Consider the following 23,105-nt stretch of genomic DNA (forward strand, 5'->3'; position numbering starts at 1 on the left):
GGCTGATATTCTGCCAATGTGTGTATCTCAATGAATTGAGAAAGTGGTCAAGTGCTCATCTCGATGAGTTCAGCAGTTTGGAAGAAATCCACAATCGGTTCCAAAGTTTCTCTGAAAACCATCGAGCAGTGAATGCCATTTGGCTGATATTCTGCCAATGTGTGTATCTCAATGAATTGAGAAAGTGGTCAAGTGCTCATCTCGATGAGTTCAGCAATTTGGAAGAAATGCACAATAGGTTCCAAAGTTTCTCTGAATAACATCGAGCAGCGAATGCCATTTGATAATATTCTGCCAATGTGTGTATCTCAATGAATTGAGAAAGTGGTAATGTCCTTCTCTCGGTGAGTTCAGCAATTTGAAAGAAATCCACAATAGGTTCCAAAGTTTCTCTGAATACCTTCGAGCAGTGAATGCCGTTTGATAATCTTCTGCCAATGTGTGTTTCTCCATGAATTGAGAAAGTGGTAATGTCCTTCTCTCGGTGAGTTCAGCAGGTTGGAAGAAATCCACAATCGGTTCCAAGGTTTCTCTGAAAGCCATCGAGCAGTGAATGCCATTTGGCTGATATTCTGCCAATGTGTGTATCTCAATGAATTGAGAAAGTGGTCAAGTGCTCATCTCGATGAGTTCAGCAAGTTGGTAGAAATCCACAATTTGTTCCAAAGTTTCTCTGAATACCTTTGAGCAGTGAATGCCATGTGGCTGATATTCTGCCAATGTGTGTATCTCAGTGAATTGAGAACGTGGTAAAGTGCTTATCTCGATGAGTTCAGCAAGTTGGACGAAATCCACAATCTGTTCCAAAGTTTCTCTGAATACCTTTGAGCAGTGAATGCCATTTGGCTGATATTCTGCCAATGTGTGTATCTCAATGAATTGAGAAAGTGGTAATGTCCATCTCTCGATGCGTTCAGCAAAATGGAAGAAATGCACAATAGGTTCCAAAGTTTCTCTGAATACCTTTGAGCAGTGAATGCCATTTGGCTGATATTCTGCCAATGTGTGTATCTCAATGAATTGAGAAAGTGGTAAAGTGCTTATCTCGATGAGTTCAGCAAGTTGGAAGAAATCCACAATCAGTTCCAAAGTTTCTCTGAATATCTTCTAGCAGTGAATGCGATTTGGCTGATATTATGCCAATGTGTGTATCTCAATGAAATGAGAAAGTGGTAAAGTGTTTATCTCCATGACTCCAGGAAGTTGGAAGAATTCCACAATCTGTTCCAAAGTTTCTCTGAATACCTTTGAGCAGTGAATGCCATTTGGCTGATATTCTGCCAATGTGTGTATCTCAATGAATTGAGAAAGTGGTAAAGTGCTTATCTCGATGAGTTCAGCAAGTTGGAAGAAATCCACAATCTGTTCCAAAGTTTCTCTGAATGTCTTCTAGATGTGAATGCGATTTGGCTGATATTCTGCCAATCTGTGTATCTCAATGAAATGAGAAAGTGGTAAAGTGTTTATCTCCATGACTTCAGGAAGTTGGAAGAAATCCACAATCTGTTCCAAAGTTTCTCTGAATACCTTTGAGCAGTGAGTGCCATTCGGCTGATATTCTGCCAATGTGTGTATCTCAATGAATTGAGAAAGTGGTCAAGTGCTCATCTCGATGAGTTCAGCAATTTGGAAGAAATCCACAATAGCTTCCAAAGTTTCTCTGAATAACTTCGAGCAGCGAATGCCATTTGATAATATTCTGCCAATGTGTGTATCTCAATGAATTGAGAAAGTGGTAATGTCCTACTCTCGCTGAGTTCAGCAATTTGGAACAAATCCACTATAGGTTCCAAAGTTTCTCTGAATACCTTCGAGCAGTGAATGCCGTTTGATAATATTCTGCCAATGTGTGTTTCTCAATGAATTGAGAAAGTGGTAATGTCCTTCTCTCGGTGAGTTCAGCAGTTTGGAAGAAATCTACCATCGGTTCCAAGGTTTCTCTGAAAACCATCGAGCAGTGAATGCCATTTGGCTGATATTCTGCCAATGTGTGTATCTCAAAGAATTGAGACGGTGGTCAAGTGCTCAACTCGATGAGTTCAGCAAGTTGGAAGAAATCCACAATCTGTTCCAAAGTTTCTCTGCATATCTTCTAGAAGTGAATGCGATTTGGCTGATATTCTGCCAATGTGTGTATCTCAATGAAATGAGAAAGTGGTAAAATGTTTATCTCCATGACTTCAGGGAGTTGGAAGAAATCCACAATCTGTTCCAAAGTTTCTCTGAATACCTTTGAGCAGTGAATCCCATTTGGCTGATATTCTGCCAATGTGTATATCTCAATGAATTGAGAAAGTGGTAATGTCCATCTCTCGATGCGTTCAGCAATTTGGAAGAAATGCTCAATCGGATCCAAAGTTTCTCTGAAAACCATCGAGCAGTGAATGCCATTTGGCTGATATTCTGCCAATGTGTGTATCTCAATGAAATGAGAATCTGGTAAAGTGCTTATCTCGCTGAGTTCATAATTTGGAAGACATCCACAATAGGTTGCAAAGATTCTCTGAAAACCATCGAGCAGTGCATGCCATTTGGCTGATATTCTGCCAATGTGTGTATCTCAATGAATTGAGAAAGTGGTCAAGTGCTCATCTCGATGAGTTCAGCAATTTGGAAGAAATCCACAATAGCTTCGAAAGTTTCTCTGAATAACTTCGAGCAGCGAAAGCCATTTGATAATATTCTGCCAATGGGTGTATCTCAATGAATTGAGAAAGTGGTAATGTCCAACTCTCGGTGAGTTCAGCAATTTGGAAGAAATCCACAATAGGTTCCAAAGTTTCTCTGAATACCTTCGAGCAGTGAATGCCGTTTGATAATATTCTGCCAATGTGTGTTTCTCAATGAATTGAGAAAGTGGTAATGTCCTTCTCTCGGTGAGTTCAGCAGTTTGGAAGAAATGCACAATAGGTTCCAAAGTTTCTCTGAATATCTTCTAGCAGTGAATGCCATTTGGCTGATATTCGGCCAATGTGTGCATCTCAATGAATTGAGAAAGTGGTAAAGTGCTTATCTCGATGAGTTCAGCAAGTTGCAAGAAATCCACAATCTGTTCCAAAGTTTCTCTGAATATCTTCTAGTAGTGAATGCGATTTGGCTGATATTCTGCCAATGTGTGTATCTCAATGAAATGAGAAAGTGGTAAAGTGTTTATCTCGATGACTCCAGGAAGTTGGAAGAATTCCACAATCTGTTCCAAAGTTTCTCTGAATACCTTTGAGCAGTGAATGCCATTTGGCTGATATTCTGCCAATGTGTGTATCTCAGTGAATTGAGAATATGATAAAGTGCTTATCTCGATGAGTTCAGCAAGTTGGAAGAAATCCACAATCTGTTCCAAAGTTTCTCTGAATATCTTCTAGCAGTGAATGCGATTTGGCTGATATTCTGCCAATGTGTGTATCTCAATGAAATGAGAAAGTGGTAAAGTGTTTATCTCGATGACTTCAGGAAGTTGGAAGAAATCCACAATCTGTTCCAAAGTTTCTCTGAATACCTTTGAGCAGTGAGTGCCATTTGGCTGATATTCTGCCAATGTGTGTATCTCAATGAATTGAGAAAGTGGTCAAGTGCTCATCTCGATGAGTTCAGCAATTTGGAAGAAATCCACAATAGCTTCGAAAGTTTCTCTGAATAACTTCGAGCAGCGAAAGCCATTTGATAATATTCTGCCAATGTGTGTATCTCAATGAATTGAGAAAGTGGTAATGTCCTACTCTCGGTGAATTCAGCAATTTGGAAGAAATCCACAATAGGTTCCAATGTTTCTCTGAATACCTTCGAGCAGTGAATGCCGTTTGATAATATTCTGCCAATGTGTGTTTCTCAATGATTTGAGAAAGTGGTAATGTCCTCCTCTCGGTGAGTTCAGCAGTTTGGAAGAAATTCACAATAGGTTCCAAAGTTTCTCTGAACATCTTCTAGCAGTGAATGCCATTTGGCTGATATTCTGCCAATGTGTGTATCTCAATGAATTGAGAAAGTGGTAAAGTGCTTATCTCGATGAGTTCAGCAAGTTGGAAGAAATCCACAACAGGTTGCAAAGTTTGTCTGAAAACAATCGAGCAGTGCATGCCATTAGGCTGATATTCCGCCAATGTGTGTATCTCAATGAATTGAGAAAGTGGTAAAGTGCTTATCTCGATGAGTTCAGCAAGTTGGAAGAAATCCACAATCTGTTCCAAAGTTTCTCTGAATATCTTCGAGCAGTGAATGCGATTTGCCTGATATTCTGCCAATGTGTGTATCTCAGTGTATTGAGAAAGTTGTAAAGTGCTTATCTCGATGAGTTCAGCAAGTTGGAAGAAATCCAAAATCTGTTCCAAAGATTCTCTGAATATCTTCTCGCAGTGAATGCAATATGGCTGATATTCTGCCAATGTGTGTATCTCAATGAAATGAGAAAGTGGTAAAGTGTTTACCTCCATCACTTCAGGAACTTGGAAGTAACCCACAATCTGGTCCAAATTTTCTCTGAATACCTTTGAGAAGTGAATACCATTTGGCAGATATTCTGCCAATGTGTGTATCTCAATGAATTGAGAAAATGGTCAAGTGCTCATCTCGATGAGTTCAGCAAGTTGGAAGAAATCCACAATCTGTTCCAAAGTTTCTCTGAATATCTTCTAACAGTGAATGCGATTTGGCTGATATTCTGCCAATGTGTGTATCTCAATGAGATGAGAAACTGGTAAAGTGCTCACCTCGCTGAGTTGAGCAATTTGGAAGGAATCCACAATAGGTTGCAAAGTTTCTCTGAAAACGATCGAGCAGTGAATGCCATTTGGCTGATATTCAGCCAATGTGTGTATCTCAGTGAAGTGAGAAAGTGGTAAAGTGCTTATCTCGATGAGTTCAGCAAGTTGGAAGAAATCCACAATCTGTTCAAAGTTTCTCTGAATATCTTCCAGCAGTGAATGCGATTTGGCTGATATTCTGCCAATGTGTGTATCTCAATGAAAAGAGAAACTGGTAAAGTGCTTATCTCGCTGAGTTCAGCAATTTGGAAGAAATCCACAATAGGTTGCAAAGTTTCTCTGAAAACCATCGAGCAGTGAATGCAATTGGACTGATATTCTGCCAATGTGTGTATCTCAATGAATTGCGAAAGTGGTAAAGTGCTTATCTCGATGAGTTCAGCAAGTTGGAAGGAATTCACAATCTGTCCCAAAGTTTCTCTGAATATCTTCTAGCAGTGAATGCAATTTGGCTGATATTCTGCCAATGTGTGTATCTCAATGAAATGAGAAAGTGGTAAAGTGTTTATCTCGATGACTTCAGGAAGTTGGAAGAAATCCACAATCTGTTCCAAATTTTCTCTGAATACCTTTGAGCAGTGAATGCCATTTGGCTGATATTCTGCCAATATGTGTATCTCAATGAATTGCGAAAGTGGTCAAGTGCTCATCTCGATGAGTTCAGCAAGTTGGAAGAAATCCACAATCTGTTCCAAAGTTTCTCTGAATATCTTCTAGCAGCGAATGCGACTTTGCTGATATTCAGCCAATGTGTGTTTCTCAATGAATTGAGAAAGTGGTAATGTCCATCTCTCCATGCGTTCAGCAATTTGGAAGAAATGCTCAATCGGATACAAAGTTTCTTTGAAAACCATCGAGCAGTGAATGCCATTTGGCTGATATTCTGCCAATAAGTGTATCTCAATGAGATGAGAAACTGGTAAAGTGCTTATCTCGCTGAGTTGAGCAATTTGGAAGAAATCCACAATAGGTTCCAAAGTTTCTCTGAAAACCATCGAGCAGTGAATGCCATTTGGCTGATATTCAGCCAATGTGTGTATCTCAATGAATTGAGAAAGTGGTAAAGTGCTTATCTCGATGAGTTCAGCAAGTTGGAAGAAATCCACAATCTGTTCCAAAGTTTCTCTGAATATCTTCTAGCAGTGCATGAGATTTGCCTGATATTCTGCCAATGTGTGTATCTCGATGAAATGAGAATCTGGTAAAGTGCTTATCTCGCTGAGTTCATAATTTGGAAGACATCCATAATAGGTTGCAAAGTTTCTCTGAAAAACATCGAGCAGTGAATGCCATTTGGCTGATATTCAGCCAATGTGTGTATCTCAATGAATTGAGAAAGTGGTAAAGTGCTTATCTCGATGAGTTCAGCAAGTTGGAAGAAATCCACAATCTGTTCCAAACTTTCTCTGAATATCTTCTAGCAGTGAATGCCGTTTGATAATATTCTGCCAATGTGTGTTTCTCAATGATTTGAGAAAGTGGTAATGTCCTCCTCTCGGTGAGTTCAGCAGTTTGGAAGAAATTCACAATAGGTTCCAAAGTTTCTCTGAACATCTTCTAGCAGTGAATGCCATTTGGCTGATATTCTGCCAATGTGTGTATCTCAATGAATTGAGAAAGTGGTAAAGTGCTTATCTCGATGAGTTCAGCAAGTTGGAAGAAATCCACAACAGGTTGCAAAGTTTGTCTGAAAACAATCGAGCAGTGCATGCCATTAGGCTGATATTCCGCCAATGTGTGTATCTCAATGAATTGAGAAAGTGGTAAAGTGCTTATCTCGATGAGTTCAGCAAGTTGGAAGAAATCCACAATCTGTTCCAAAGTTTCTCTGAATATCTTCGAGCAGTGAATGCGATTTGCCTGATATTCTGCCAATGTGTGTATCTCAGTGTATTGAGAAAGTTGTAAAGTGCTTATCTCGATGAGTTCAGCAAGTTGGAAGAAATCCAAAATCTGTTCCAAAGATTCTCTGAATATCTTCTCGCAGTGAATGCAATATGGCTGATATTCTGCCAATGTGTGTATCTCAATGAAATGAGAAAGTGGTAAAGTGTTTACCTCCATCACTTCAGGAACTTGGAAGTAACCCACAATCTGGTCCAAATTTTCTCTGAATACCTTTGAGAAGTGAATACCATTTGGCAGATATTCTGCCAATGTGTGTATCTCAATGAATTGAGAAAATGGTCAAGTGCTCATCTCGATGAGTTCAGCAAGTTGGAAGAAATCCACAATCTGTTCCAAAGTTTCTCTGAATATCTTCTAGCAGTGAATGCGATTTGGCTGATATTCTGCCAATGTGTGTATCTCAATGAGATGAGAAACTGGTAAAGTGCTCACCTCGCTGAGTTGAGCAATTTGGAAGGAATCCACAATAGGTTGCAAAGTTTCTCTGAAAACGATCGAGCAGTGAATGCCATTTGGCTGATATTCAGCCAATGTGTGTATCTCAGTGAAGTGAGAAAGTGGTAAAGTGCTTATCTCGATGAGTTCAGCAAGTTGGAAGAAATCCACAATCTGTTCAAAGTTTCTCTGAATATCTTCCAGCAGTGAATGCGATTTGGCTGATATTCTGCCAATGTGTGTATCTCAATGAAAAGAGAAACTGGTAAAGTGCTTATCTCGCTGAGTTCAGCAATTTGGAAGAAATCCACAATAGGTTGCAAAGTTTCTCTGAAAACCATCGAGCAGTGAATGCAATTGGACTGATATTCTGCCAATGTGTGTATCTCAATGAATTGCGAAAGTGGTAAAGTGCTTATCTCGATGAGTTCAGCAAGTTGGAAGGAATTCACAATCTGTCCCAAAGTTTCTCTGAATATCTTCTAGCAGTGAATGCAATTTGGCTGATATTCTGCCAATGTGTGTATCTCAATGAAATGAGAAAGTGGTAAAGTGTTTATCTCGATGACTTCAGGAAGTTGGAAGAAATCCACAATCTGTTCCAAATTTTCTCTGAATACCTTTGAGCAGTGAATGCCATTTGGCTGATATTCTGCCAATATGTGTATCTCAATGAATTGCGAAAGTGGTCAAGTGCTCATCTCGATGAGTTCAGCAAGTTGGAAGAAATCCACAATCTGTTCCAAAGTTTCTCTGAATATCTTCTAGCAGCGAATGCGACTTTGCTGATATTCAGCCAATGTGTGTTTCTCAATGAATTGAGAAAGTGGTAATGTCCATCTCTCCATGCGTTCAGCAATTTGGAAGAAATGCTCAATCGGATACAAAGTTTCTTTGAAAACCATCGAGCAGTGAATGCCATTTGGCTGATATTCTGCCAATAAGTGTATCTCAATGAGATGAGAAACTGGTAAAGTGCTTATCTCGCTGAGTTGAGCAATTTGGAAGAAATCCACAATAGGTTCCAAAGTTTCTCTGAAAACCATCGAGCAGTGAATGCCATTTGGCTGATATTCAGCCAATGTGTGTATCTCAATGAATTGAGAAAGTGGTAAAGTGCTTATCTCGATGAGTTCAGCAAGTTGGAAGAAATCCACAATCTGTTCCAAAGTTTCTCTGAATATCTTCTAGCAGTGCATGAGATTTGCCTGATATTCTGCCAATGTGTGTATCTCGATGAAATGAGAATCTGGTAAAGTGCTTATCTCGCTGAGTTCATAATTTGGAAGACATCCATAATAGGTTGCAAAGTTTCTCTGAAAAACATCGAGCAGTGAATGCCATTTGGCTGATATTCAGCCAATGTGTGTATCTCAATGAATTGAGAAAGTGGTAAAGTGCTTATCTCGATGAGTTCAGCAAGTTGGAAGAAATCCACAATCTGTTCCAAACTTTCTCTGAATATCTTCTAGCAGTGAATGCGATTTGGCTGATATTCTGCCAATGTGTGTATCTCAATGGTATGAGAAACTGGTAAAGTGCTTACTCGCTGAGTTGAGCAATTTGGAAGAAATCCACAATAGGTTCCAAAGTTTCTCTGAAAACCATCGAGCAGTGAATGCGATTTGGCTGATATTCTGCCAATGTGTGTATCTCAATGAAATGAGAAAGTGGGAAAGTGTTTATCTCCATGACTTCAGGAAGTTGGAAGAAATCCACAATCTGTTCCAAAGTTTCTCTGAATACCTATGAGCAGTGAATGCCATGTGGCTGATATTCTGCCCATGTGTGTATCTCAGTGAATTGAGAAAGTTGTAAAGTGCTCATCTCCATGAGTTCAGCAAGTTGGAAGAAATCCACAATAGGTTCCAAAGTTTCTCCGAATAACTTCGAGCAGTGAATGCCGTTTGATAATATTCTGCGAATGTGTGTATGTCAATGAATTGAGAAAGTGGTAATGTCCTTCTCTCGGTGAGTTCAGCAATTTGGAAGAAATGCTCAATCGGATCCAAAGTTTCTTTGAAAACCATCGAGCAGTGAATGCCAGTTGGCTGATATTCTGCCAATGTGTGTATCTCAGTGATGTGAGAAAGTGGTAAAGTGCTTATCTCGATGAGTTCAGCAAGTTGGAAGAAATCCACAATAGGTTGCAAAGTTTGTTTGAAAACAATCGAGCAGTGCATGCCATTAGGCTGATATTCCGCCAATGTGTGTATCTCAATGAATTGAGAAAGTGGTAAAGTGCTTATCTCGATGAGTTCAGCAAGTTGGAAGAAATCCACAATCTGTTCCAAAGTTTCTCTGAATATCTTCTAGTAGTGAATGCGATTTGTCTGATATTCTGCCAATGTGTGGGTCTCAATGAAATGAGAAAGTGGTAAAGTGTTTATCTCGATGACTTCAGCAAGTTGGAAGAAATCCACAATCTGTTCCAAAGTTTCTCTGAATACCTTCGAGCAGTGAATGCCATGTGGCTGATATTCTGCCAATGTGTGTATCTCAGTGAATTGAGAAAGTGGTAATGTCCATCTCTCGATGCGTTCGGCAATTTGGGGGAAATGCTCAATCGGATCCAAAGTTTCTTTGAAAACCATCGAGTAGTGAATGCCATTTGGCTGATATTCTGCCAATGTGTGTATCTCAATTAAATGAGAAACTGGAAAAGTGCTTATCTCGCTGAGTGCTGCAAATTGGAAGAAATGCACAATAGGTTCCAAAGTTTCTCTAAAAACCATCGAGCAGTGAATGCCATTTGGCTGATATTCTGCCAATGTGTGTATCTCAATGAATTGAGAAAGTGGTAAAGTGCTTATCTCGATGAGTTCAGCAAGTTGGAAGAAATCCACAATCTGTTCCAAAGTTTCTCTGAATATCTTCGAGCAGTGAATGCGATTTGGCTGATATTCTGCCAATGTGTGTATCTCAATGAAATGAGAAAGTAGTAAAGTGTTTATCTCCATGACTTCAGGAAGTTGGAAAAATTCCACAATCTGTTCCAAAGTTTCTCTGAATACCTTTGAGCAGTGAATCCCATTTGGCTGATATTCTGCCAATGTGTGTATCTCAATGAATTGAGAAAGTGGTCAAGTGCTCATCTCGATGGGTTCAGCAATTTGGAAGAAATCCACAATAGGTTCCAAAGTTTCTCTGAATAACTTCGAGCAGCGAATGCCATTTGATAATATTCTGCCAATGTGTGTATCTCAATGAATTGAGAAAGTGGTAATGTCCTTCTCTCAGTGAGTTCAGCAATTTGGAAGAAATCCACAATAGGTTCCAAAGTTTCTCTGAATACCTTCGAGCAGTGAATGCCGTTTGATAATATTCTGCCAATGTGTGTTTCTCAATGAATTGGAGAAGTGGTAAAGTGCTTATCTCGATGAGTTCAGCAAGTTGGAAGAAATCCACAATCTGTTCCAAAGTTTCTCTGAATATCTTCTAGCAGTGAATGCGATTTGGCTGATATTCTGCCAATGTGTGTATCTCAATGAAATGAGAAAGTGGTAAAGTGTTTATCTCGATGACTCCAGGAAGTTGGAAGAATTCCACAATCTGTTCCAAAGTTTCTCTGAATACCTTTGAGCAGTGAATGCCATTTGGCTGATATTCTGCCAATGTGTGTATCTCAGTGAATTGAGAAAGTGATAAAGTGCTTATCCCGATGAGTTCAGCAAGTTGGAAGAAATCCACAATCTGTTCCAAAGTTTCTCTGAATATCTTCTAGCAGTGAATGCGATTTGGCTGATATTCTGCCAATGTGTGTATCTCAATGAAATGAGAAAGTGGTAAAGTGTTTATCTCGATGACTTCAGGAAGTTGGAAGAAATCCACAATCTGTTCCAAAGTTTCTCTGAATACCTTTGAGCAGTGAATACCATTTGGCTGATATTCAGCCAATGTGTGTATCTCAATGAATTGAGAAAGTGGTAATGTCCTTCTCTCGGTGAATTCAGCAGTTTGGAAGAAATCCACAATAGGTTCCAATGTTTCTCTGAAAACTATCGAGCAGTGAATGCCATTTGGCTGATATTCTGCCAATGTGTGTATCTCAATGAATTGAGAATGTGGTAATGTCCATCTCTCGATGCGTTCAGGAAATTGGAAGAAATGCACAATAGGTTCCAAAATTTCTCTGAATATCTTCTAGCAGTGAATGCCATTTGGCTGATATTCTGCCAATGTGTGTATCTCAATGAAATGAGAAAGTGGAAAAGTGTTTATCTCCATGACTTCAGGATGTTGGAAGAAATTCACAATCTGTTCCAACGTTTCTCTGAAAACCTTTGAGCAGTGAGTGCCATTTGGCTGATATTCTGCCAATGTGTGTGTCTCAATGAATTGAGAAAGTGGTCAAGTGCTCATCTCGATGAGTTCAGCAAGTTGGAAGAAATCCACAATAGGTTCCAAAGTTTCTCTGAATAACTTCGAGCAGCGAATGCCATTTGATAATATTCTGCCAATGTGTGTATCTCAATGAATTGAGAAAGTGGTAATGTCCTTCTCTCGGTGAGTTCAGCAGTTTGGAAGAAATCCACAATAGGTTCCAATGTTTCTCTGAAAACTATCGAGCAGTGAATACCATTTGGCTGATATTCTGCCAATGTGTGTATCTCAATGAATTGAGAAAGTGGTCAAGTGCTCATCTCGATGAGTTCAGCAGTTTGGAAGAAATCCACAATCGGTTCCAAAGTTTCTCTGAAAACCATCGAGCAGTGAATGCCATTTGGCTGATATTCTGCCAATGTGTGTATCTCAATGAATTGAGAAAGTGGTCAAGTGCTCATCTCGATGAGTTCAGCAAGTTGGAAGAAATCCACAATATGTTCCAAAGTTTCTCTGAATACCTTTGAGCAGTGAATGCCATTTGGCTGATATTCTGCCAATGTGTGTATCTCAATGAATTGAGAAAGTGGTAATGTCCATCTCTCGATGCGTTCAGCAATTTGGAAAAATGCTCAATCGGATCCAAAGATTCTCTGAAAACCATCGAGCAGTGAATGCCATTTGGCTGATATTCTGCCAATGTGTGTATCTCAATGAATTGAGAAAGTGGTCAAGTGCTCATCTCGATGAGTTCAGCAAGTTGGAAAAAATCCACAATCTGATCCAAAGTTTCTCTGAATATCTTCTAGCAGTGAATGCGATTTGGCTGATATTCTGCCAATGTGTGTATCTCAATGAAATGAGAAAGTGGTAAAGTGTTTATCTCGATGACTTCAGGAAGTCGGAAGAAATCCACAATCTGTTCCAAAGTTTCTCAGAATACCTTTGAGCAGTGAATGCCATGTGGCTGATATTCTGCCAATGCGTGTATCTCAGTGAATTGAGAAAGTGGTAAAGTGCGTATCTCGATGAGTTCAGCAAGTTGGAAGAAATCCACAATCTGTTCCAAAGTTTCTCTGAATATCTTCTAGCAGTGAATGCGATTTGGCTGATATTCTGCCAATGTGTGTATCTCAATGAAATGAGAAAGTGGTAAAGTGTTTATCTCGATGACTTCAGGAAGTTGGAAGAAATCCACAATCTGTTCCCAAGTTTCTCTGAATACCTTTGAGCAGTGAATGCGATTTGGCTGATATTCTGCCAATGTGTGTATCTCAATGAATTGAGAAGGTGGTAATGTCCATCTCTCGATGCGTTCAGGAAATTGGAAGAAATGCACAATAGGTTCCAAAGTTTCTCTGAATATCTTCTAGCAGTGAATGCCATTTGGCTGATATTCTGCCAATGTGTGTATCTCAATGAATTGAGAAAGTGGTAAAGTGCTTATCTCGATGAGATCAGCAAGTTGGAAGAAATCCACAATCTGTTCCAAAGTTTCTCTGAATATCTTCTAGCAGTGAATGCGATTTGGCTGATATTCTGCCAATGTGTGTGTCTCAATGAAATGAGAAAGTGGTAAAGTGTTTATCTCGATGACTTCAGGAAATTGGAAGAAATGCACAATAGGTTCCAAAGTTTCTCTGAAAACCATCGAGCAGTGAATGCCTTTTGGCTGAAATTCTGCCAATGTGTGTATCTCAATGAATTGAGAAAGTGGTAAAGTGCTTATCTCGATGAGTTCAGCAAGTTGGAAGAAATCCACAATCTGTTCCAAAGTTTCTCTGAATATCTTCTAGTAGTGAATGCGATTTGTCTGATATTCTGCCAATGTGTGTGTCTCAATGAAATGAGAAAGTGGTAAAGTGTTTATCTCGATGACTTCAGCAAGTTGGAAGAAATCCACAATCTGTTCCAAAGTTTCTCTGAATACCTTCGAGCAGTGAATGCCATGTGGCTGATATTCTGCCAATGTGTGTATCTCAGTGAATTGAGAAAGTGGTAATGTCCATCTCTCGATGCGTTCGGCAATTTGGGGGAAATGCTCAATCGGATCCAAAGTTTCTTTGAAAACCATCGTGTAGTGAATGCCATTTGGCTGATATTCTGCCAATGTGTGTATCTCAATTAAATGAGAAACTGGTAAAGTGCTTATCTCGCTGAGTGCTGCAAATTGGAAGAAATGCACAATAGGTTCCAAAGTTTCTCTAAAAACCATCGAGCAGTGAATGCCATTTGGCTGATATTCTGCCAATGTGTGTATCTCAGTGAATTGAGAAAGTGGTAAAGTGCTTATCTCGATGAGTTCAGCAAGTTGGAAGAAATCCACAATCTGTTCCAAAGTTTCTCTGAATATCTTCGAGCTGTGAATGCGATTTGGCTGATATTCTGCCAATGTGTGTATCTCAATGAAATGAGAAAGTAGTAAAGTGTTTATCTCCATGACTTCAGGAAGTTGGAAAAATTCCACAATCTGTTCCAAAGTTTCTCTGAATACCTTTGAGCAGTGAATCCCATTTGGCTGATATTCTGCCAATGTGTGTATCTCAATGAATTGAGAAAGTGGTAAAGTGCTTATCTCGATGAGTTCAGCAAGTTGGAACAAATCCACAATCTGTTCCAAAGTTTCTCTGAATATCTTCTAGCAGTGAATGCGATTTGGCTGATATTCAGCCAATGTGTGTATCTCAATGAAATGAGAAAGTGGTAAAGTGTTTATCTCGATGACTCCAGGAAGTTGGAAGAAATCCAAAATCTGTTCCAAAGTTTCTCTGAATATCTTCGAGCAGTGAAAGCGATTTGGCTGATATTCTGCCAATGAGTGTATCTCAACGAAATGAGAAATTGGTAAAGTGCTTATCTCGATGAGTTCAGCAAGTTGGAAGAAATCCACAATCTGTTCCAAAGTTTCTCTGAATATCTCCTAGCAGTGAATGAGATTTGCCTGATATTCTGCCAATGTGTGTATCTGAATCAAATGAGAAACTGGTAAAGTGCTTATCTCGCTGAGTTCAGCAATTTGGAAGAAATCCACAATAGGTTGCAAAGTATCTCTGTAAACCATCGAGCAGTGAATGCCATTAGGCTGATATTCTGCCAATGTGTGTATCTCCATGAATTGAGAAAGTGGTAAAGTGCTTATCTCGATGAGTTCAGCAAGTTGGAAGAAATCCACCATCTGTTCCAAAGTTTCTGTGAATATCATCTAGCAGTGAATGCGATTTGGCTGATATTCTGCCAATGTGTGTATCTCAATGAAATGAGAAAGTGGTAAAGAGTTTATCTCCATGACTTCAGGAAGTTGGAAGAAATCCACAATCTGTTCCAAAGTTTCTCTGAATACCTATGAGCAGTGAATGCCATGTGGCTGATATTCTGCCCATGTGTGTATCTCAGTGAATTGAGAAAGTTGTAAAGTGCTCATCTCCATGAGTTCAGCAAGTTGGAAGAAATCCACAATAGGTTCCAAAGTTTCTCCGAATAACTTCGAGCAGTGAATGCCATTTGATAATATTCTGCGAATGTGTGTATGTCAATGAATTGAGAAAGTGGTAATGTCCTTCTCTCGGTGAGTTCAGCAATTTGGAAGAAATGCTCAATCGGATCCAAAGTTTCTTTGAAAACCATCGAGCAGTGAATGCCATTTGGCTGATATTCAGCCAATGTGTGTATCTCAGTGAAGTGAGAAAGTGGTAAAGTGCTTATCTCGATGAGTTCAGCAAGTTGGAAGAAATCCACAACAGGTTGCAAAGTTTGTCTGAAAACAATCGAGCAGTGCATGCCATTAGGCTGATATTCCGCCAATGTGTGTATCTCAATGAATTGAGAAAATGGTAAAGTGCTTATCTCGATGAGTTCAGCAAGTTGGAAGAAATCCACAATCTGTTCCAAAGTTTCTCTGAATATCTTCGAGCAGTGAATGCGATTTGCCTGATATTCTGCCAATGTGTGTATCTCAGTGTATTGAGAAAGTTGTAAAGTGCTTATCTCGATGAGTTCAGCAAGTTGGAAGAAATCCAAAATCTGTTCCAAAGATTCTCTGAATATCTTCTCGCAGTGAATGCAATATGGCTGATATTCTGCCAATGTGTGTATCTCAATGAAATGAGAAAGTGGTAAAGTGTTTACCTCCATCACTTCAGGAACTTGGAAGTAACCCACAATCTGGTCCAAATTTTCTCTGAATACCTTTGAGAAGTGAATACCATTTGGCAGATATTCTGCCAATGTGTGTATCTCAATGAATTGAGAAAATGGTCAAGTGCTCATCTCGATGAGTTCAGCAAGTTGGAAGAAATCCACAATCTGTTCCAAAGTTTCTCTGAATATCTTCTAACAGTGAATGCGATTTGGCTGATATTCTGCCAATGTGTGTATCTCAATGAGATGAGAAACTGGTAAAGTGCTCACCTCGCTGAGTTGAGCAATTTGGAAGGAATCCACAATAGGTTGCAAAGTTTCTCTGAAAACGATCGAGCAGTGAATGCCATTTGGCTGATATTCAGCCAATGTGTGTATCTCAGTGAAGTGAGAAAGTGGTAAAGTGCTTATCTCGATGAGTTCAGCAAGTTGGAAGAAATCCACAATCTGTTCAAAGTTTCTCTGAATATCTTCCAGCAGTGAATGCGATTTGGCTGATATTCTGCCAATGTGTGTATCTCAATGAAAAGAGAAACTGGTAAAGTGCTTATCTCGCTGAGTTCAGCAATTTGGAAGAAATCCACAATAGGTTGCAAAGTTTCTCTGAAAACCATCGAGCAGTGAATGCAATTGGACTGATATTCTGCCAATGTGTGTATCTCAATGAATTGCGAAAGTGGTAAAGTGCTTATCTCGATGAGTTCAGCAAGTTGGAAGGAATTCACAATCTGTCCCAAAGTTTCTCTGAATATCTTCTAGCAGTGAATGCAATTTGGCTGATATTCTGCCAATGTGTGTATCTCAATGAAATGAGAAAGTGGTAAAGTGTTTATCTCGATGACTTCAGGAAGTTGGAAGAAATCCACAATCTGTTCCAAATTTTCTCTGAATACCTTTGAGCAGTGAATGCCATTTGGCTGATATTCTGCCAATATGTGTATCTCAATGAATTGCGAAAGTGGTCAAGTGCTCATCTCGATGAGTTCAGCAAGTTGGAAGAAATCCACAATCTGTTCCAAAGTTTCTCTGAATATCTTCTAGCAGCGAATGCGACTTTGCTGATATTCAGCCAATGTGTGTTTCTCAATGAATTGAGAAAGTGGTAATGTCCATCTCTCCATGCGTTCAGCAATTTGGAAGAAATGCTCAATCGGATCCAAAGTTTCTTTGAAAACCATCGAGCAGTGAATGCCATTTGGCTGATATTCTGCCAATGAGTGTATCTCAATGAGATGAGAAACTGGTAAAGTGCTTATCTCGCTGAGTTGAGCAATTTGGAAGAAATCCACAATAGGTTCCAAAGTTTCTCTGAAAACCATCGAGCAGTGAATGCCATTTGGCTGATATTCAGCCAATGTGTGTATCTCAATGAATTGAGAAAGTGGTAAAGTGCTTATCTCGATGAGTTCAGCAAGTTGGAAGAAATCCACAATCTGTTCCAAAGTTTCTCTGAATATCTTCTAGCAGTGCATGAGATTTGCCTGATATTCTGCCAATGTGTGTATCTCGATGAAATGAGAATCTGGTAAAGTGCTTATCTCGCTGAGTTCATAATTTGGAAGACATCCATAATAGGTTGCAAAGTTTCTCTGAAAAACATCGAGCAGTGAATGCCATTTGGCTGATATTCAGCCAATGTGTGTATCTCAATGAATTGAGAAAGTGGTAAAGTGCTTATCTCGATGAGTTCAGCAAGTTGGAAGAAATCCACAATCTGTTCCAAACTTTCTCTGAATATCTTCTAGCAGTGAATGCGATTTGGCTGATATTCTGCCAATGTGTGTATCTCAATGGTATGAGAAACTGGTAAAGTGCTTATCTCGCTGAGTTGAGCAATTTGGAAGAAATCCACAATAGGTTCCAAAGTTTCTCTGAAAACCATCGAGCAGTGAATGCGATTTGGCTGATATTCTGCCAATGTGTGTATCTCAATGAAATGAGAAAGTGGGAAAGTGTTTATCTCCATGACTTCAGGAAGTTGGAAGAAATCCACAATCTGTTCCAAAGTTTCTCTGAATACCTATGAGCAGTGAATGCCATGTGGCTGATATTCTGCCCATGTGTGTATCTCAGTGAATTGAGAAAGTTGTAAAGTGCTCATCTCCATGAGTTCAGCAAGTTGGAAGAAATCCACAATAGGTTCCAAAGTTTCTCCGAATAACTTCGAGCAGTGAATGCCGTTTGATAATATTCTGCGAATGTGTGTATGTCAATGAATTGAGAAAGTGGTAATGTCCTTCTCTCGGTGAGTTCAGCAATTTGGAAGAAATGCTCAATCGGATCCAAAGTTTCTTTGAAAACCATCGAGCAGTGAATGCCATTTGGCTGATATTCTGCCAATGTGTGTATCTCAGTGATGTGAGAAAGTGGTAAAGTGCTTATCTCGATGAGTTCAGCAAGTTGGAAGAAATCCACAATAGGTTGCAAAGTTTGTTTGAAAACAATCGAGCAGTGCATGCCATTAGGCTGATATTCCGCCAATGTGTGTATCTCAATGAATTGAGAAAGTGGTAAAGTGCTTATCTCGATGAGTTCAGCAAGTTGGAAGAAATCCACAATCTGTTCCAAAGTTTCTCTGAATATCTTCGAGCAGTGAATGCGATTTGCCTGATATTCTGCCAATGTGTGTATCTCAGTGTATTGAGAAAGTTGTAAAGTGCTTATCTCGATGAGTTCAGCAAGTTGGAAGAAATCCAAAATCTGTTCCAAAGATTCTCTGAATATCTTCTCGCAGTGAATGCAATTTGGCTGATATTCTGCCAATGTGTGTATCTCAATGAAATGAGAAAGTGGTAAAGTGTTTACCTCCATCACTTCAGGAAGTTGGAAGTAATCCACAATCTGGTCCTAATTTTCTCTGAATACCTTTGAGAAGTGAATGCCATTTCGCAGATATTCTGCCAATGTGTGTATCTCAATGAATTGAGAAAATGGTCAAGTGCTCATCTCGATGAGTTCAGCAAGTTGGAAGAAATCCACAATCTGTTCCAAAGTTTCTCTGAATATCTTCTAGCAGTGAATGCGATTTGGCTGATATTCTGCCAATGTGTGTATCTCAATGAGATGAGAAACTGGTAAAGTGCTTACCTCGCTGAGTTGAGCAATTTGGAAGGAATCCACAATAGGTTGCAAAGTTTCTTTGAAAACCATCGAGCAGTGAATGCCATTTGGCTGATATTCAGCCAATGTGTGTATCTCAGTGAAGTGAGAAAGTGGTAAAGTGCTTATCTCGATGAGTTCAGCAAGTTGGAAGAAATCCACAATAGGTTGCAAAGTTTCTCTGAAAACCATCGAGCAGTGCATGCCATTAGGCTGATATTCCGCCAATGTGTGTATCTCAATGAATTGAGAAAGTGGTAAAGTGCTTATCTCGATGAGTTCAGCAAGTTGGAAGAAATCCACAATCAGTTCAAAGTTTCTCTGAATATCTTCCAGCAGTGAATGCTTTTTGGCTGATATTCTGCCAATGTGTGTATCTCAATGAAAAGAGAAACTGGTAAAGTGCTTATCTCGCTGAGTTCAGCAATTTGGAAGAAATCCACAATAGGTTGCAAAGTTTCTCTGAAAACCCGCGAGCAGAGAATGCAATTTGACTGATATTCTGCCAATGTGTGTATCTCAATGAATTGCGTAAGTGGTAAAGTGCTTATCTCGATGAGTTCAGCAAGTTGGAAGGAATTCACAATCTGTCCCAAAGTTTCTCTGAATATCTTCTAGCAGTGAATGCAATTTGGCTGATATTCTGCCAATGTGTGTCTCTCAATGAAATGAGAAAGTGGTAAAGTGTTTACCTCGATGACTTCAGGAAGTTGGAAGAAATCCACAATCTGTTCCAAATTTTCTCTGAATACCTTTGAGCAGTGAATGCCATTTGGCTGATATTCTGCCAATATGTGTATCTCAATGAATTGCGAAAGTGGTCAAGTGCTCATCTCGATGAGTTCAGCAAGTTGGAAGAAATCCACAATAGGTTCCAAAGTTTCTCCGAATATCTTCTAGCAGCGAATGCGATTTTGCTGATATTCTGCCAATGTGTGTATCTCAATGAATTGAGAAAGTGGTAATGTCCATCTCTCCATCCGTTTAGCAATTTGGAAGAAATGCTCAATCGGATCCAAAGTTTCTTTGAAAACCATCGAGCAGTGAATGCCATTTGGCTGATATACAGCCAATAAGTGTATCTCAATGAGATGAGAAACTGGTAAAGTGCTTATCTCGCTGAGTTGAGCAATTTGGAAGAAATCCACAATAGGTTCCAAAGTTTCTCTGAAAACCATCGTGCAGTGAATGCCATTTGGCTGATATTCAGCCAATGTGTGTATCTCAATGTATTGAGAAAGTGGTAAAGTGCTTATCTCGATGAGTTCAGCAAGTTGGAAGAAATCCACAATCTGTTCCAAAGTTTCTCTGAATATCTTCTAACAGTGAATGAGATTTGACTGATATTCTGCCAATGTGTGCATATCGATGAAATGAGAATCTGGTAAAGTGCTTATGTCGCTGAGTTCATAATTTGGAAGACATCCACAATAGGTTGCAAAGTTTCTCTGAAAAACATCGAGCACTGAATGCCATTTGGCTGATATTCTGCCAATGTGTGTATCTCAACGAATTGAGAAAGTGGTAAAGTGCTTATCTCGATGAGTTCAGCAAGTTGGAAGAAATCCACAATCTGTTCCAAAGTTTCTCTGAATATCTTCTAGCAGTGAATGCGATTTGGCTGATATTCTGCCAATGTGTGTATCTCAATGGTATGAGAAACTGGTAAAGTGCTTATCTCGCTGAGTTGAGCAATTTGGAAGAAATCCACAATAGGTTCCAAAGTTTCTCTGAAAACCTTCGAGTAGTGAATGCCATTTGGCTGATATTCAGCCAATGTGTGTATCTCAATGAATTGAGAAAGGGGTAAAGTGCTTATCTCGATGAGTTCAGCAAGTTGGAAGAAATCCACAACCTGTTCCAAAGTTTCTCTGAATGTCTTCTAGCAGTGAATGAGATTTGGCTGATATTCTGCCAATGTGTGTATCTCAATGAAATGAGAAAGTGATAAAGTGCTTGTCTCGATGCGTTCAGCAAGTTGGAAGAAATCCACAATCTGTTCCAAAGTTTCTCTGAATATCTTCTAGCAGTGAATGCGATTTGGCTGATATTCTGCCAATGTATGTATCTCAATGAAATGAGAACGTGGTAAAGTGTTTATCTCCATGACTTCAGGAAGTTGGAAGAAATCCACAATCTGTTCCAAAGTTTCTCAGAATACCTATGAGCAGTGAATGCCATGTGGCTGATATTCTGCCCATGTGTGTATCTCAGTGAATTGAGAAAGTTGTAAAGTGCTCATCTCCATGAGTTCAGCAAGTTGGAATCAATCCACAATAGGTTCCAAAGTTTCTCCGAATAACTTCGAGCAGTGAATGCCATTTGATAATATTCTGCGAATGTGTGTATCTCAATGAATTGAGAAAGTGGTAATGTCCTTCTCTCGGTGAGTTCAGCAATTTGGAAGAAATGCTCAATCGGATCCAAAGTTTCTTTGAAAACCATCGAGCAGTGAATGCCATTTGGCTGATATTCAGCCAATGTGTGTATCTCAGTGAAGTGAGAAAGTGGTAAAGTGCTTATCTCGATGAGTTCAGCAAGTTGGAAGAAATCCACAATAGGTTGCAAAGTTTGTCTAAAAACAATCGAGCAGTGCATGCCATTTGGCTGATATTCTGCCAATGTGTGTATCTCAATGAATTGAGAAAGTGGTAAAGTGCTTATCTCGATGAGTTCAGCAAGTTGGAAGAAATCCACAATCTGTTCCAAAGTTTCTCTGAATATCTTCGAGCAGTGAATGCGATTTGCCTGATATTCTGCCAATGTGTGTATCTCAGTGAATTGAGAAAGTTGTAAAGTGCTTATCTCGATGAGTTCAGCAAGTTGGAAGAAATCCACAATCTGTTCCAAAGTTTCTCTGAATATCTTCTCGCAGTGAATGCAATTTGGCTGATATTCTGCCAATGTGTGTATCTCAATGAAATGAGAAAGTGGTAAAGTGTTTACCTCCATCACTGCAGGAAGTTGGAAGAAATCCACAATCTGGTCCAAATTTTCTCTGAATACCTTTGAGAAGTGAATGCCATTTGGCTGATATTCTGCCAATGTGTGTATCTCAATGAATTGAGAAAATGGTCAAGTGCTCATCTCGATGAGTTCAGCAAGTTGGAAGAAATCCACAATCTGTTCCAAAGTTTCTCTGAATGTCTTCTAGCAGTGAATGAGATTTGGCTGATATTCAGCCAATGTGTGTATCTCAATGGTATGAGAAACTGGTAAAGTGCTTATCTCGCTGAGTTGAGCAATTTGGAAGAAATCAACAATAGGTTCCAAAGTTTCTCTGAAAACCATCGAGCAGTGAATGCCATTTGGCTGATATTCAGCCAATGTGTGTATCTCAATGAATTCAGAAAGCGGTAAAGTGCTTATCTCGATGAGTTCAGCAAGTTGGAAGAAATCCACAACCTGTTCCAAAGTTTCTCTGAATGTCTTCTAGCAGTGAATGAGATTTGGCTGATATTCTGCCAATGTGTGTATCTCAATGAAATCAGAAACTGGTAAAGTGCTTATCTCGATGTGTTCAGCAAGTTGGAAGAAATCCACAATCTGTTCCAAAGTTTCTCTGAATATCTTCTAGCAGTGAATGAGATTTGCCTGATATTCTGCCAATGTGTGTATCTCAATCAAATGAGAAACTGGTAAAGTGCTTATCTCGCTGAGTTCAGCAATTTGGAAGAAATCCACAATAGGTTCCAAAGTTTCTCTGAAAACCATCGAGCAGTGAATGCCATTTGGCTGATATTCAGCCAATGTGTGTATCTCAATGAATTGAGAAAGTGGTAAAGTGTTTATCTCCATGACTTCAGGAAGTTGGAAGAAATCCACAATCTGTTCCAAAGTTTCTCAGAATACCTATGAGCAGTGAATGACATGTGGCTGATATTCTGCCCATGTGTGTATCTCAGTGAATTGAGAAAGTTGTAATGTGCTCATCTCCATGAGTTCAGCAAGTTGGAAGAAATCCACAATAGGTTCCAAAGTTTCTCCGAATAACTTCGAGCAGTGAATGCCATTTGATAATATTCTGCGAATGTGTGCATCTCAATGAATTGAGAAAGTGGTAATGTCCTTCTCTCGGTGAGTTCAGCAATTTGGAAGAAATGCTCTATCGGATCCAAAGTTTCTTTGAAAACCATCGAGCAGTGAATGCCATTTGGCTGATATTCTGCCAATGTGTGTATCTCAGTGAATTGAGAAAGTGGTAAAAAGCTTATCTCGCTGAGTTCAGCAATTTGGAAGAAATCCATAATAGGTTGCAAAGTTTCTCTGAAAACCATCGAGCAGTGAATGCCATTTGGCTGATATTCTGCCAATGTGTGTATCTCAATGAATTGAGGAAGTGGTAAAGTGCTTATCTCGATGAGTTCAGCAAGTTGGAAGAAATCCACAATCTGTTCCAAAGTTTCTCTGAATATCTTCGAGCAGTGAATGCGATTTGCCGGATAT

Source organism: Carcharhinus amblyrhynchos, chromosome 11, assembly GCF_965287045.1.
Source record: "Carcharhinus amblyrhynchos chromosome 11, sCarAmb.v2.hapA, whole genome shotgun sequence".
NCBI lineage: Eukaryota > Metazoa > Chordata > Chondrichthyes > Carcharhiniformes > Carcharhinidae > Carcharhinus > Carcharhinus amblyrhynchos.